Genomic DNA, 15,114 nt, shown 5'->3' with positions numbered 1-15,114 from the left:
ACTTGGAAGTAACACGCATCACTTCCATCCACCTTTCATTAGCCAAAGCAAGCCTCATGGCCATGCTGAACTTCAAGGGTCAGGAAAATAAAATCATAACATGTGATGGGAAGGAAGGGACACAGATTATTGAAATGTCTGAATGACAACCGAAATCACTCTTTTCAGCAGTTTAAGGAACAGGAATGGGAGATATTGGAAGCTGTTGTTTAAGATGCAAGAAAGGAAGTTAACCACAGAAACAGTCCCACTGTCAGCCATGTTCAGACTCCATATAACATTGGGGACCGCCATTTTCTTTGGTCCTCATCCTCTCATTTGTGTGCTTTTACCTAGTGATACTCAGATGATACTGGATGTGACACAGTGAAAGCAGAGTTGGATTAATTCATTTTAAAGCTATTACTAAAAAAAAACCCGTAATGATGTCTCTCCCTACCATGAAAGCAGGGGTTTTGTTTGTTTTGTTTAGTGCTGTGCCTCCAGCCTAGAACATTCTGATTGGCCCGAATAAGTGCTTAATAAATATTTGTTGATCGAATGATTGGAAGCTCTGGAAAAATTCGAATCATAGGCACCATATATAGAGTTAAAAGTGTGTTCTCTAGGCTTTCATTTCCGCTCCCTTGGAAGTGCTAATAGTGTGTATGTATGTGTCCTCCTAGACTTTTTTATGTGCATAGACATATATTTTAAAATTAAAAATAGAATAACGTTCATATATAGTTTTCTGAAACTTTCCCCCCCTCAACAACAGTTGTGTAAATATTTTTAAGCATAGATTAAATCTTAGGATTGTCCTCATTTGCAAGTGACAGAAATGTAATTCAAAGTGGCTTTAGTAGAAAAAAATAAAAGAGAGGGGAAGGGCTTTATTGGCTTATGTAACTAAGTTTCTAGAGGCAGCTGACCTTAGGCACAGCTGGGTCCAGGTGCCCAAACTTTGTCTTCATAAATCTCTCACCAGTACCTTTTTGATTTCCTTTGTTTCGGCTTCATTCTCAGATCAGCTGTTTTTGTGAAGTCAGGATGGCCATAGAAGTTCCAGGCACTCTCCATCTCCTCTTCTTCTTTGCCGGGAAATTGAAAAAGTCGCAAGGTGATCTCTAATTCAACCCTCGTTTAGATCACATTGCCTGCCCTAAACCAATCGACTTGCCTGAGGGAGGATGGAATACACTGATTGGTTAAGCCTAAGTCACATGCCTCAACCCTGGAACTGGGAGTCCCATCAAACTACATGCTAGAGAGCAGGTGAGGAGTGATTCTCCAGAGAATATGTGGTCAGGGGAGGCCTGTTGCTATCATAAAGGGTACCCGATGCTGGGCAAACTGAAACAACAGAATTCTGTTAAAAGTGGAGTGACTTTCTCAAAGGGTTTGTTTAATATTTTGATCAGTTCTGAGAAATTACCTTCCAAACTGTTGTACCATTTTGTATTTTCACCAACAATGTATTAAAATTCTCTTTTATTCGCACTCATGTGAGCACTGACATTATCAATTGTTTTATACCCTCTCCCCCAATTTAGTAGACAAAAGTGGTATATCATTATAGTTCTGATTTGCATTTCTCTGACCCTGGTGAGTGTGCGCATTAGCTTTTTGTATTTATTCCATAAATTTTCTTCTTATTATTTTTGCTTTTTTTAAAAATGGATTTTCTAACTTTTATTTACTGACTCATAGGTGCGCGTTGTGTATTAGAAACAGTACTTAACCTTATCTATGTCTCAAATGTTGCAAATACTCCCAGTCTAGCATTCAATTTTTAACTTTGTGGTGCTTTTCATTGTAATCAAATCTGTCAATCTCTTTCTTTGTGGTTTATGACTTTCAAGTATCATGAAAGTCCCATCCTAAATTATAAAAAGCATCCTCATATACTTCTTTCATGTGCTTTTATAGTTTAACTCTTTATACTTAGATATTTAATTCATTTGGAATTCCTTTTTATGTATGGATTTAACTTGAGTACGCATCTTTCATAATTAGACAGCTACTTGTTCCAGCGCTGTCTCCTTTCCTTGCTAGTTTGGAATGCTGTTTTTAATCCTGTGCTAAATTCCCAGGTGGAGTAAGATGAGACTGAGAGAAGTCTTAGAAGGTAAAACTGAATGAGAGAGCAAGGAGGAGAAAGGGATTCACAGTGACTACTTGTCCTGTTTGGGTGATTGTGTGGAATTGTGAAGCAGGAAGAGAAGCATGAATAGGGAAAGAGGGATCAGAGCAGGGAGAAAGGTGGTTAAGTCAACTGGGGCACGTTGACTTTGAGGTCCTCATGGACATCACAGCTGTATTTAATAAAAAATACATGAAAAACCTTTATATTACAATATTTACTATTTGAAAAGAGTTTTGAGACTGCCTTTGGACTATTTGTTCTATTGATATGTTTGCCTATTTGTTTACTTGTTCATGCTACAAATATTTGTGAAGTACCTGCTATGTGTGAAGAGAAATCCTATTCTTACTGTAATACTTTTTTATAGTGCATTTGGGTTAGTGGTAATACAAGCAATTCCCATCCAGCCTATTTTCATGTTTTAAATCTTTTTTTTTTTTTTTCATTTGGTACTCATTTACTCTTCCAGGTAAATTTTAGAATTATATTTTCTAATTTCAGTTGAATTCCATTGGAATTTTAAACTGGAGTTGTGTTGGACTTGTAGAGTAGTTTAGAGAGAATTAACAACCTTACCAAGGTATTTTTTCATTATGAGGAAATGGCACACATTTCTCCATTTATTCAGGTCTTCTTGTATGCCGTCGGTAAAATTTATTCCTATGTAGGTCGTAGCTTTAATTGCTGTTTTGAATTAAATCATTTTCAAACGTTTTAAAATTGGTTTTGTTGATAAAAAAAAAGAAAGCCATTGATTTATCTTTATTTTTCTTTTAACTGGCCGTTTTACTAAACTTGCTGATAAGATCTACAAGGCTTCAGTTGCATCTTTGACTTTTCTAAGTAGATAATAGTGTAATCTGCATGAAGTGATGATTTAGCTCTTTTTTTCAATTTCTATATCTCATTTATTTTTTCAGGTTAACTCTTGTTTTATTTGATTATTGCTTTTTATTTACCTTTTAATAGCTTTATTGAAGAATAATTGACGATACAATAAACCACACATTTAAAATGTACGATTCGATAAGTTTTCACATATGAGTGCACTTGTGAAACCATCACTATGTCCAGGTAATGAACATATCCATCACCCCCAAAAGTTTCCTTGTGTCCTTTTTTAATTTCCCGCTTTTGCCCTTTTCCACTCTCTCCCTTTATCTCTGAGCAACTACTGATGTGTTTTCTGTCACTATGAATTAGATTGCATTTTCTAGATTTTATACATATATGGAATCATACAGTGTATACTTTTTCTGTCTGCTTTATTTCACTAAGTATAATCATTTTGAGATTCATCTATGTTGTATGGATCAATAGCTCATCTTTTTTTATTGCTAAGTAGAACTCCATTATATGGATATGTTATAATATGTTCATTCACTGTTGATAGACATTTGGGTTTCTAGTTCTTGGCTATTATAAATAAAACTGTTATATTTATATGCAAGTCTTTGTATGGTTATGTGCTTTCATTTCTCTTAGGTAAATAATAACTTAAGTGGAATTACTGGTCATAGGGTAGGTGTCTGTTTAACATTAAAAGACATTGGCGAACTGATTTTCTTTTTTTTCTTTCAAATAGAATTTACCTTATTTTTTGAAATTTTTTTATTTAGTTATTTTTATGATGACATTAGTTAATGAAATCCAGTAAGTTTCATTTTAACAGTAAGGCATATATATAGTTACACTGTATATTTACCTCACATAGTTAGATTTCTTTCTGTCACCACATATTTGACCCCTTTTACTCCATCTACCTTCCCCCTCCCCCCATGAACTGATTTTCAAAGTAGCTGTACTATTTTACATTTCCACTAGCAGTATACGAGAGTTCCATTTGTTCCATATTTTCGCAAACACTTGGTATTGTCATTAAAAAAAAGTTTGCTATTCTAATAATGATATCTAATTGTGGTTTTAATTTGCATTTCTCTAATGACTGATAACGTGCATCTTCCCTATGCTTATTTGCCATCTGCATATCTTCTTTGGTGAAGTATCTGTTCAAATCTTTTGCCCATTTTGAAAATTAGGTTGTTTGTTTTCTTATTATTATTGAGTTTCGAGTATTCTTTATGTATTCTAGATAAAAGTTCTTTATCACATATATGCTTTATAAATACTCTCTTCTAGTCTGTAGCTTGTCTTTTTATTCCTTTAACAGTGTCTTTCAAATAGCAGAAATCCTTAATTTTAATAAAGTCTAATTTTCTAATTTTTTCTTTTAAGATGTTGTATCTAAGAAATCTTTGCCTAACTCAAGGTCACAAAGATTTTATCCTATGTTTTCTTCCAGGAATTTTATACTTTTAGGCTTATGTTTAGGTCTAGGATCCAATTTGAATTATTTTTATATATGGCGTGAGGTACTTTATTTTATATATGGATGTTTATTTGTTCCAGGACAATTTATTGAAAAGACTATCCTTTTTCACTTGACTGACTTTGAATATTTGTTGAAAATCAATTGACTATATATGTGTGGGTCTATTTATAGACTTTCTATTCTCTTCCCTTTGTCTGTTTGTCTATCAAGATGCCAACATGACATTTCCTTTTTTTCTTTTTGGTATTTTTTTCGTCTTTATTGAAATAGACAGTTAGTTGCTTGTATTACATTGTCCCACTCAGCTGCTCGAGACCAGGCAGCCTTGAGTCTTTGCCCCCATCCTACTTTCTGCCATTGCAGGGTGATTTCTTAGATTTCTCCCTAGTTGTATGGCTTGTTCATTTAGATTCCAGGCAATTTTTCCTTGCTGTTTGCTCGTCTCTATCACAACTTGAATTTGGTCACCAGAGGTATGAACAGAGCCTCTATCATCTATGCCATTTTTTTCCATCTTGACACTGTCTTGATTACTGTAGCTTTCTAATAATCTTGAAGTTGGAAAGTATAAATTCTCCAACTTCTCTCTCTCTTTCCTTCTCTCTCTCTCTTTTTCTCTCTTTATTCTGTCTTTTCCTTCCTTCCTTCCTTCCTTCCTTCCTTCCTTCCTTCCTTCCTTCCTTCCTTCCTTCTCTTTATTTTTTAAATTTAACCCAGCACTTGTTCTAATGTTTCCTGTTGGCAATTGCCACATGTCTGGTGATTCTGTCTGGACATTTCTGTCCCCAAAGTGTTGCAGCCTCCATCTTGGCCCTTACCCACCAGATTCAGCCTTTCCAGGGCCTGGAGGACCCAGTGGGCCACACTGTCAAAACTTCGGCTGAAGTGGCTGGGCATGATGCTATTTCTCTGATGGCTTCCATAGATCTTGGTCATGAAGCCAACCTACAACAGCCTGGGAGGCATGGGTGCCTCACTATGGAAGCAGCTCAAGTGCAAAACCAGTTCTCATTGTAGGAAGCAAACTATTTATGCTTGACTAGCTTGCCAGTGTCCACCCATTCAGGAACTTTCAGCTTCTGGGACTTTTTGAGGCAGGCTGCCAGAGCTCTGACGAACACCTGCTGGTTCCAGTCTTTTACAGTAACTGCAGGCATTGTGCAGCCTCCCACTGCCAGCTTGGGCAAAGAGCCCCTCAATTCCAACCCCCTCTTCTTTTTCAAAGTTGTTTTGGCTATTCTAAATACATTGCATTTTCATTAAGAATTTTAGAATCAGCTTTTCAATTTCTATTAAAAAAAAAAAAGCTGCTGTGAATTTGACTAGGATGTGCTGAATTTATAGATCAACTTAGGGAGAACTGACATCTTAACAGTATTGAGTCTTCTGATCTGTGACCATGGTATATCTCTTCATTTATTGAGTCTAATTTCTCAAAGCTGTGTTTTGTAGTTTCTAGTGTACAGGTCTTGAAAATCCTTTGTCAGATCTATCCTTCAGTAGTTCTTTCTTTTTTTTTTTTTTTTGATGCTGCTGTGCATGGTATTATATTTTAAATTTCAATTTTCAGTTGTTCTTTGCTAATATATAGAAATATAATTGATTTTGTACATTGATCCGATATCTTACAATCTTGCTAAATGCACCCATTAGTTCTAGCTATTTTTTTTAAAGATTTCATCATATTTCTACATAGAAATCCATGACATCTGCAAATAAAGACAGTTTTACCTTTTCTTTTCAATTCTGGATGCCCTTTCCCCTCTGCCTTGGCCCACTGGCTAGAACCTCTGGTACATGTTGAAGAGGGATGATGAGAGTGACATCCTTGCCTTGTTCCTGATGTTTGCATGAAAATCCAAGGTCCTTTCAGGGAAATTCACTTTTAGTGGCTCCTTCTATGGGATCCTGGATTTCTTTCCTCTGTTGAGTTTTGCCATCAGTACAATCTAATCTGCTTTAAAACTCCAGTATATTTTTTCTCTGTCATTTCAAAGGGATTTCCAAGGATGGAGTGCTAAACATATGAGCCGGAAGTCCAGTGTTAGGTTTTGGCCAGGTAAGCGTAGAAGATAAGGCGTTAAGATGATCTGATAAGCAGAGACATTGGGCTGAAAAGGGGAGAGAATGAAAATAGAAGGGAACTGTTGGATGGGGAAAACATCTCAGGGTCAGTTGACGGGGAATTGAAGAACACTTGTTTGAAGAAGAGCTGAACGAAAGGAGTGGAAGGTGAAGTCGGAGAGGAAAATGTGAGCATTTGTAGGTGGTGACAATGTCCAGCAATGAAACAAAGGTGTGAGCAGAGGAGAAAGTGATTAGACACGTGGAGTTGTAGAACGAAGAGGCTGGGACTTTAGACTTACCCAGGATGCACAAGGAATAGGGATGCCAAAAAGCTTCAGCAGTTGAGAGGTGGTGCTGGGAGGTCAGTGAACAACACTAATAAGGGGCGTAGAGGATGGCACACGTGGATATTGCAGGGACTTTTGCAAGAAAGTGACAGAGTGATGTCCTGGAAGCAGCAGTGGAGAGCTAGCGAGGTTCTGACCCCACTTCCTGACCCTGAGGTTGGGGTGAGGTAGAGTGGACTCTTGCCCTGAGGAAGGGATGACAAGGAAAGTGATGACCCAAGGGAGGTGCAAGACTCATGCTCCCCAAATCTTGGGTCCTGGCTCCCTTACCTCTGGCTGTACTTGGAGATTGGAGGCCAGCCTGACCCACAGCCCAGGGACTGTAGCACCAAGCATGGCCAGCGCCCAGAAGCAGAGGACAGCAGTGGCATTAGATTCCTTGGACAATTCATTTCGCTCTTCAGAGCCTCAGTTTTATCAATTTTAAAATGGGATTTTCACACATCTAGAAGAGTAAATAAAATAAAATAATGTTCTAAGTGCTTAAAAATGGCCCCAACTATGATTATTTGGTGTTCCTTATACTAGACTCTGATTTTTCTGTTCTGATTTCGACCAGAAGCCCAACCCTTGAAAGTAGAGAGCTGGGGCTCCATTCCCCAGGCCTGTGTCTGGCCTCAAAGGCATTCTCTGGACCCCAGGGTCTTATAACTCCCAAGGTTCTTGCATTAGATTCAGGGCTAGACTTGGTTGGGGAGTTGGGCAGCTGGTAGTCTGCAATGGGACAAGGAGCAAAGGCTGTCTGTCCTGAGCAGAGAGGGAGCAGGATGCAAAGCATGAGCCTGTCGTCATCCACTCCAGGTGGCCATGCGACCTGGGCCGGGCATGGCAGGAGAAGAAGGGGACTTGATGGTCTCACAGGGGTTGGAACAGGGCTATTCCCTTGTGAGGCTGGCAGTGATGGAAAACATGGCTAGCTTCTCCATGCAAAGCATCTTCCCTTTGCATTCTTCCTGTTTTCTAGATCCAGGAGCAGAGAACACCAGAATGACTTGTCCAAGCTCCTACAGCCAATAGGTAGGACTCAATGGGATCAATTATGGAGCACTTTCTCTGCCTATGGCCCACTCTCCTCTCAATCCTCATCTTAGTCTAAACTTCAGGAGAGCAGGGACTGGTTTCTCTTTCCTATTACCTCCCAGCACCTAGAAAAGGGTTCTGTTCATTGTAGGTCTTCAATAAACACTTGTTAAATGTTGAGTGAATATCAGGCACTGTGTCAGTGGCTTATAACTGTGCGCTCTCTCACTAATCCTCTGAGCCCTATTTTATGATGAAGAGACTGGGGATTAAAGAAGCTAAGTGCTTAGTGAGGAATAAGGCAGAGTGATTAGGTATGAGAAGGTATCTGGATCCAATCCTGCTTCTGCCACTAATTAGCTTCATATCCTTGGGTGAGTCACTTAACTTCTCTGAGCCCCCATTTTCTCATCTGAGAGTAGCTGTCTCTTGGGGGTGCTGTGGGGCCTTGGAGGCCTGGTCCAGAGTGGAGACTATGAGAGAGGGGTGAGGTTGGGGAGTCATTTCTGTGGGAGGGAGCCTTGGCTTTTATCTGGGAGGCGGTGAGAGATGAAGGTGATAGGCTCTGGGGACAGACAGAACTGCATTCTTATTTGACTTACAAGCTGTGGGACTTTAGGGAAGGGACTTACACTTTCCTTTATTTCTTTAGTACTGCAGCTTAAATTTCACTTTCCATGTCAAAAAGCATACCTACATCTTGGGCTTGTTATAAGGATTAAGGGAGGCCATGTTGCAAAGTGCCCATAGTAGGTGCTTAATAAAGACAGTGCCCAGGTGTCTCCTCTATCAACCTTTCCAAAAGAGTCTCTCCATATGCAACCCCACCCTGCTCTTGGCCCCTTTAAGCTGGCAAGTCTCTAACGCCTCTGCAAAGAATTCATTTTTCATGTTGGTCTTCCCTCCCCCAATCAGGAGGGGTGCCCCTGCCAGCGAACTGGAAATGGTTGTGGTCAGGGTGGCTAGCAGCTAGAAGAGAGCTTTCACTCACTCCCACCCCTCTCAGAGTGGCTCCTGACTGCCCACACCTACATGTTCTTTCTGAATCGTGACACTTAGCCTCCGTGGGCACCTGCACCCCAAGCTTTGTAGCTGGGCATTCACCATTAACAGCTCTTTTGCCAGTACTGGCCCACCCCTGCCCAGTCTGCCGTGCTGCCTCTCCCTGGTCAGCCCTCTACCCTGCCAGCACCCTGGTTTCAGTACACCTCAAGCACAAGCCTTGGCTGGAAACACCCTACCCCATCTTCTTCACCCAGCAAAGTCCTGCTCCCCTTTTAAGGCCTAATTCAAATGTCAGTCACCTCTCCCATAAAGCTTTCCCAGATCCCTTTCCCCACAAGACTAATAATTGTTCATTCCTCAATGTTCCATCCCCACGTTAATAGGTGGGCTGGTGTCCACAGGTCACAGCTATTCTGCTCCTGCTCTTCCAAGAACAGGGCAGACCCTGCTGGTCTCCTGCCCAGTGCCCTCCAGAGTTCCCTGCTCATGTCTCCAGCCCCCAACTGGGCTCTGAGCCCCAGAGGTAGCAGGTGTGCCCATCTCCAGCAGGAAGGCTTTGGCTCCACCCCACTTGGCTGTGTGCAAAGCTATAGTACAGATGGGGATGTCGAAAATATCTGTGACATATTCCAAACCAGCCTATTTTCCTATCACGAGAGAGTCTGAGACTGAGATGGGTGAGGACGAGTGAGATGGGAGTTTGGGACCTGTTCCCACCTCCTTCTTCCTCCTTTGCCTCAGTTGTTAGACAGGAGAGGGACTTATAGCCTCTCCCTTACAGTCTCCACCCTGTTCTGGGGCTGTGTTCTCGGGGTGTTGGTGGGGAGGGGAGCATGGAAGAGTGGGGGTATAGGGAGCCTATGAATGTTGGCGGTGGAACCAAGGACAGAGGCCTGGGTCCTATCTTGGGAAGCTTCCAGCCCCAGGAGGCAGGACATCGGAGACTATCTCACTGGATTTGGGGGCTGAAAGCTCCTGGTTCAGCTGTGAAACCTTGGCCAAGTTTCTTAACTTCTCTGGGCTTCAGTTTTCTCATCAGCAAAATAGGCTGCTCATAATCCTTGTTTGCCTTCCTCAAAGACTTGATTATGGGATTGCTTTGAAGACTATAAAGTTCTGGGCCCTGCCTTATTAATCCAGTTCTCAGCCTTTTCACCTCGGCTAGGCTGTGCCCTCACATGGGAGCTTAAGTGGTCACCAGCTCTGGCCCTCTACTCCCAGCAGGCCTGGCAAGGCCTCTCCACCTTTAATCCTGGTTTAATGATCTCTGCGTAGGGAGTCACCCGCAGTCCTCCCCTGGTGCCAGGCCATCATCGTCCCTCCTGCACTGGCAGAAAGTTCACACTTGGAGTTAACTTCAGCCTCTCTTGCTGCCGTGGAGCCCTTGCGGGTGTTCTCTGGCTTCTCTCCTCCTTTACACACGAGGTGATCATTATTGTAGTTACTCCCTTTTCAAGCTAAACATTCCTTCCTTCCCTCCATCTCCCAAGGTGGGGAGGATCCTTGGAGCGTTCTTCTAACTGACGAAGCTGGGCTTCTTTCTGCTTTTAGGTCCCTCACTCAACGTTTGATTCTTTCAGCGGAGAGGTGGGCAGTCTCTGCCTCAGTTTCCCCAGCTGGCATACCACAAAAGAAATAAATGGCCAAATTGGAAAAAAGTGGTTGTTATGGATTCACTAATCAGGGCAAAACCAGGAAAAATGGTTCATATTTAAAACACTTATTATGCACATACCTTTTATCTACCTATTTCACTCCTAGGTATTCTGCAGATATGATCACATTGTGTGAAATAAAGTGACTACTGGGCTGTATCTTGCCCTGGACGCAGCCTAAATATCCACCAATGGGGCACCTTCCTATGTGCTAAGGCAGAACAATCTCCAGTTCATATTGTGGAGTGTGTATCGTACCCTGCTGTTTGAGTAGGAGAACATAAATTGCTCGTGAACACAGGGCCAAGCTGTGAAAGACCCAAAAACCTGGGAATGGTGTTTTTTTTGGGGGGGCTGGACCTGGGTGGCTGGGGAAAGAGGCGATAGCGGGAAAACTGACTTTCCACGCTTTGAGTAGCTCTAGGGGTCCTTGGATGGCCTGCAGAGGTCAGGGGGGCCCACACATTCCTTGTGGATGGGCATGTATATTCATTAGTCTAAGGAGAGGATGTAAAGCTTTTGTCAGGCCCTCAAAGGATTCAGGGTCCCTAAGGGACACATGTCCTGCTATAGGGAGTGGTCATTGAAGGTCTTTGAGTAGAAGGATCTAGTGAGGCTTTAGAGCAGTGGAGAGCAGCAAATGTGCCTGATTCATCCTGGGACCCACACAGGCCCAGAGCAGCCAGCGCAGGGCCTAGGACAGGAGAAGGGATTGGAGAGAGTAAGGGATTCCATAGAGCAGGGGGTCCACTTATGGGTTATTAACATAACTGTTGGGAAGGAAAACCAGACGGCTTTTTAAAGCTGTGTTTGGAGCAAGATTAGAGAGGGGCGGGCCTGCTGCTGGGGCAGATGGCAGGATGTTAGCTGAAGATGGGGGAACTAAGCTCCTGGACAGCAGATCGGATATCTGCTGCCTGCTTGAGAAGCAGGAACTTGAAAGGGAGCAACCCTTGGGGTAGGAGCCAGGCAGAGGAGGAGGCTGCTGGGATGCAGTCTGGGTTCAGAAAACAGCTTTCTGGGGTTCTGTGAGCATCTTCTCAGCCTTCAGTGCAGATGCCTGGTACCCCAGAGCATCAGGAAAGGCCGTGACTCATGTGGGCACAAGCTCCCATTTCCAAAGAAGGTAGACTCTGAAATCTGTGGTCGATTTGATAAATTCCCTGGAAAACTCCAACTTTCATCATTAATTTTTTTTTATTTAGGTGAAATTCACATAACATAGAATTAAAGTAAACAACTTGAGTGGCATTTAGTGCATTCACTATGTTGTGCAACCACCAAATCTATCTAGTTCCAAACCATTTTCGCCACCCCAAAAGGAAACCCCATATGCATTAAACAGTTGCTCCCTCCCCATTCCCCCCACCTCTGGCGAATCTTTATGGATTTACCTATTCTGACTCATATAAGTGGAATTATATAATATGTGACCCTTTGTGTCTGGCTTCTTTCACTTAATGTTTTTGAGGTTCATCCACATCAAAGTGCGTATTAGTACTTCGTTCCTTTATATGGATGAATAATATTCCACTTTATGGCCATATCACAGATCGTTTAGCCATTCATCCACTGAAGAACATCTAAGCTGTTGGGTCATGTGGTAATTCTATGTTTAACTTTTTGAGAAACTGCCAAACTGTTTCCGACAGTTGTTGAACCATTTCATATTCCCACCAGCAGTGTGTGAGGGTTCCACTTACTTTCATTAATAAACGAATGATTGTGGTAACCTTGGAAGGCAAGGAGATGATGATCAGGTGCTAGCACGGGCAAAATACATCAGGATGATACCTGCTCTGTTCCCCCACCATAGCCTCGTAAGCCCAGTCGGCAGGCCCAGGAAGGCCGCTGGCTGGAGCTGCACTGTGCGTGCGTGTGTGCTCCCTTTTTCACCAGGCATGTGGATCAGATGGCGAAATCTGGAGCCTTGAAGCCAAGCCGGATGTGGTTCTGCAGGAGTCGGCCATGTGGTGCACCAGGGCCCCAGTGGCTCACAACATATCCTCTCAAGGAGACATACAGACCGCCTTTCCCTACCTCTTTCCTGCTCTGGTCCCCTCTCCCTCATCTTCTCTCTCTTTTTTCTCTTTCCAGGGCTTCTCACTTCCCTCCCTTCCTCCCATCACCCTGCCCTCGCCTCTTCTTTTCTCTCCTTTTTTTTTTGTCTGCCCCTCTCTCCCTTCCCCTTCCATCTCTACATTCTTGCTCCAGTCCCCCCTCCCTCTGCCCCCACCCCAACACTTAGGCAGTTCGCTCACCAAAGGCAAGTCTAGGAGACTGAGTGGGAAGGAAGTAGGGAGCTGCCTGCATGTTTGCAGACTATCCATGAACCCCTCTCCCCACTGAGGCCCTGGTAGGTCACCCCAAAGTGAGGTGAGGTGCGGGGAAGCCTCTCCCTCATCTTTATTATCTCCTCCTCCCAGGAAAGGAGACCCAGTAGTATGCTGGAGCATGGTGACACGCCATTGAGGATCAGGAGATCCAGTTTTGGTATTTCTGTCCCTCAGGATATGAGGTCAAGGTCTGGGGAGTAAGGAGTCACGTGGGGGCACTTATGGTAGCAGAAATGGTCTTGGTGGTGGTTCGAGGAAAAGAGAGGAGAGGCATATTCATCTGTGCCACAAAGTTCTCTGAGATACTCCCTGTGTGCCAGGCCCTTTAGTGACTTGCCAGCTGAGCCACATTAGCAGACAAAGCCCTAATATGGGAAAGCGAGACGACAGTCTCTAGCCCACGCAGTCTCAAAGTGTGGTTAGCAGCAGGAGCAGCAGCACTTGGGAACCTGTTAGAAATGCAGATTCCTAGGCTTCTCAAACTCATAGAATCAGAAACTTTGGGGCCAGCAGCTCCCGTTTTAACAGGCCCTCTAGGTGACTCTGATTCTCACTTCAGTTGAAGAAACACTGCCCTGCCTTGAAGGGGAGCCCTACATAAGGAAGGCGACTTGCTGCTCCCAGTCTGATGGGAGAGCTAGGACCTTACTTGCCCTGTGACAGGGAAGACAGAGCCTTGTGCTCGGATAATTCCCCATCAGAGGCGGACATCTATGCTTCTCCCAGCAAGTGCCTCTGCAGGGTCCCTCCCTTCCCAGGATGAATTTCTTTGGAGGGAGCTGGCTCTGGTCAGGACCCCAGAGAACCGCCTCCTTCCATTTTCTCTCTCCATTCTTCAGAAGGTGGGTTTGATGTGCTAATGAGGGCATCAATTATTGAGTGTCATTAGCATTCATTACAATAACAAGCAGGGGAGGTGGGACCGCAGGGAATGAAGGAGGGTCTTTTGAAACTTACTGCCATTTACTCCTCTCGTATAAGGTGGGAGGGGGCGTGGGAGAGTGAGGGAAACAGGCTGGCCAGAAGGGTGCTGGCTCAAAGCAAAGGGAAACACCCACCTCGTCAGCGCTCCCACCCACACTCGCTTTTGCCCCAGATGCCAGGTCACTGCCCCTACTCACTCTCCTCAGAACAGAGCCAACCCCAACCCATGACTCCCTTGGTGGAGTCTGGAGGGTCCAGAGCGGGCTCATGAAATGCAGAGGCCTGACAATAGCCCTCTTAGCAGGGGACTTTCTTAGGATCTGGGGTGGGGGACTCGAGGTGGCAGAGAGAGCCATAATTTCCATGCCACCCTTTTCCCTGTGCTTTTCCCTAGAGGCTCATGTGTCCCTCTCTGCCCACCCTAAGCCCCATCTTCCTGCCCAGATGCTCGTCCAGGTGCAAGCCCTGTTTACACACCTTGAGGAAGGAGAGGCGAGGCTTCAGCATTAGTGTGCTCCCGCATAACCTCCCTCCTGCAGGCTCCCAGGAGCAGGCAAGGAGGCTGGGCGGAGTGTCTGAGAAGTGCAAGGTAGGTGGTGCCAGCTGCCCCCTCCCAACCGAGAGCAATGCCAGAGACACAGGAGAGGGCCAGGCAGGGGGAAGTTACCTGTTGCGGAATGAGAGTGGGGGAAGGGTGGCACCTGAGGCACCTTAGGTGGAGGCAGTTGGCACATTGGTTTTGCCAGGCACCATGCCAGCTTACAGGAGCAATTCTCATTTCTCTGCTGGAAGACTCATACCTGTGTTGCCCTCTCCTTAATCAGCCTTCTTCCTATCCCAGGAGCCTCTACTTCTGAGATCCGATGGGATGGGGAGGAGGCATCTATCTTCTTTGGGGGGGTGGGGAAGAGGAGCAGGTGGGGTCAGTGAGGGGTGATGGTTCCACGCCATCTGCCCTGTGGCTCAACTTGGAGACTTGGGATTTTTATTTTATTTTATTTTTATTCCTAGGTGGTCTCCCATCCAAGTACTAACCAGGCTCGACCCTACTTAGCTTCCGAGATCGGGCACGTTCAGGGTGGCATGGCTGTAGACAAGACTTGGGATCTTTGTTCCTGTTCAGGAGCTGAATCCTTTCTCACCCCTCCATGGGACACATGGAGGCAGCTGTCCTGGGTTGGGTGGGTGTGGATGAAGGAGATGAGGGGAGAAGGGTGTCAAATGAGCTCACAGCTATGCGGATGATCAGGAATGTTAAGGATGGTCTTTACGAAGTAAGCCACATAAATAAAAAAATATCGCT

The 15,114-nt window shown here is 44.1% G+C and overlaps 1 pseudogene; it reads right to left on the bottom strand.

Annotated features, from left to right (window-relative positions):
• Positions 1-5,182: 5,182 nt before the first annotated feature.
• On the bottom strand, positions 5,183-5,614 carry LOC107520697 (annotated as a pseudogene).
• Between the last annotated feature and the right edge of the window lie 9,500 nt (positions 5,615-15,114).

Source organism: Rousettus aegyptiacus, unplaced genomic scaffold (genome assembly GCF_014176215.1).
Source record: "Rousettus aegyptiacus isolate mRouAeg1 unplaced genomic scaffold, mRouAeg1.p scaffold_m13_p_6, whole genome shotgun sequence".
In the NCBI taxonomy this organism is placed as follows: domain Eukaryota; kingdom Metazoa; phylum Chordata; class Mammalia; order Chiroptera; family Pteropodidae; genus Rousettus; species Rousettus aegyptiacus.
Note: the sequence above shows the minus strand (reverse complement) of the source record. Positions and strands in the feature narration are given on the sequence as shown.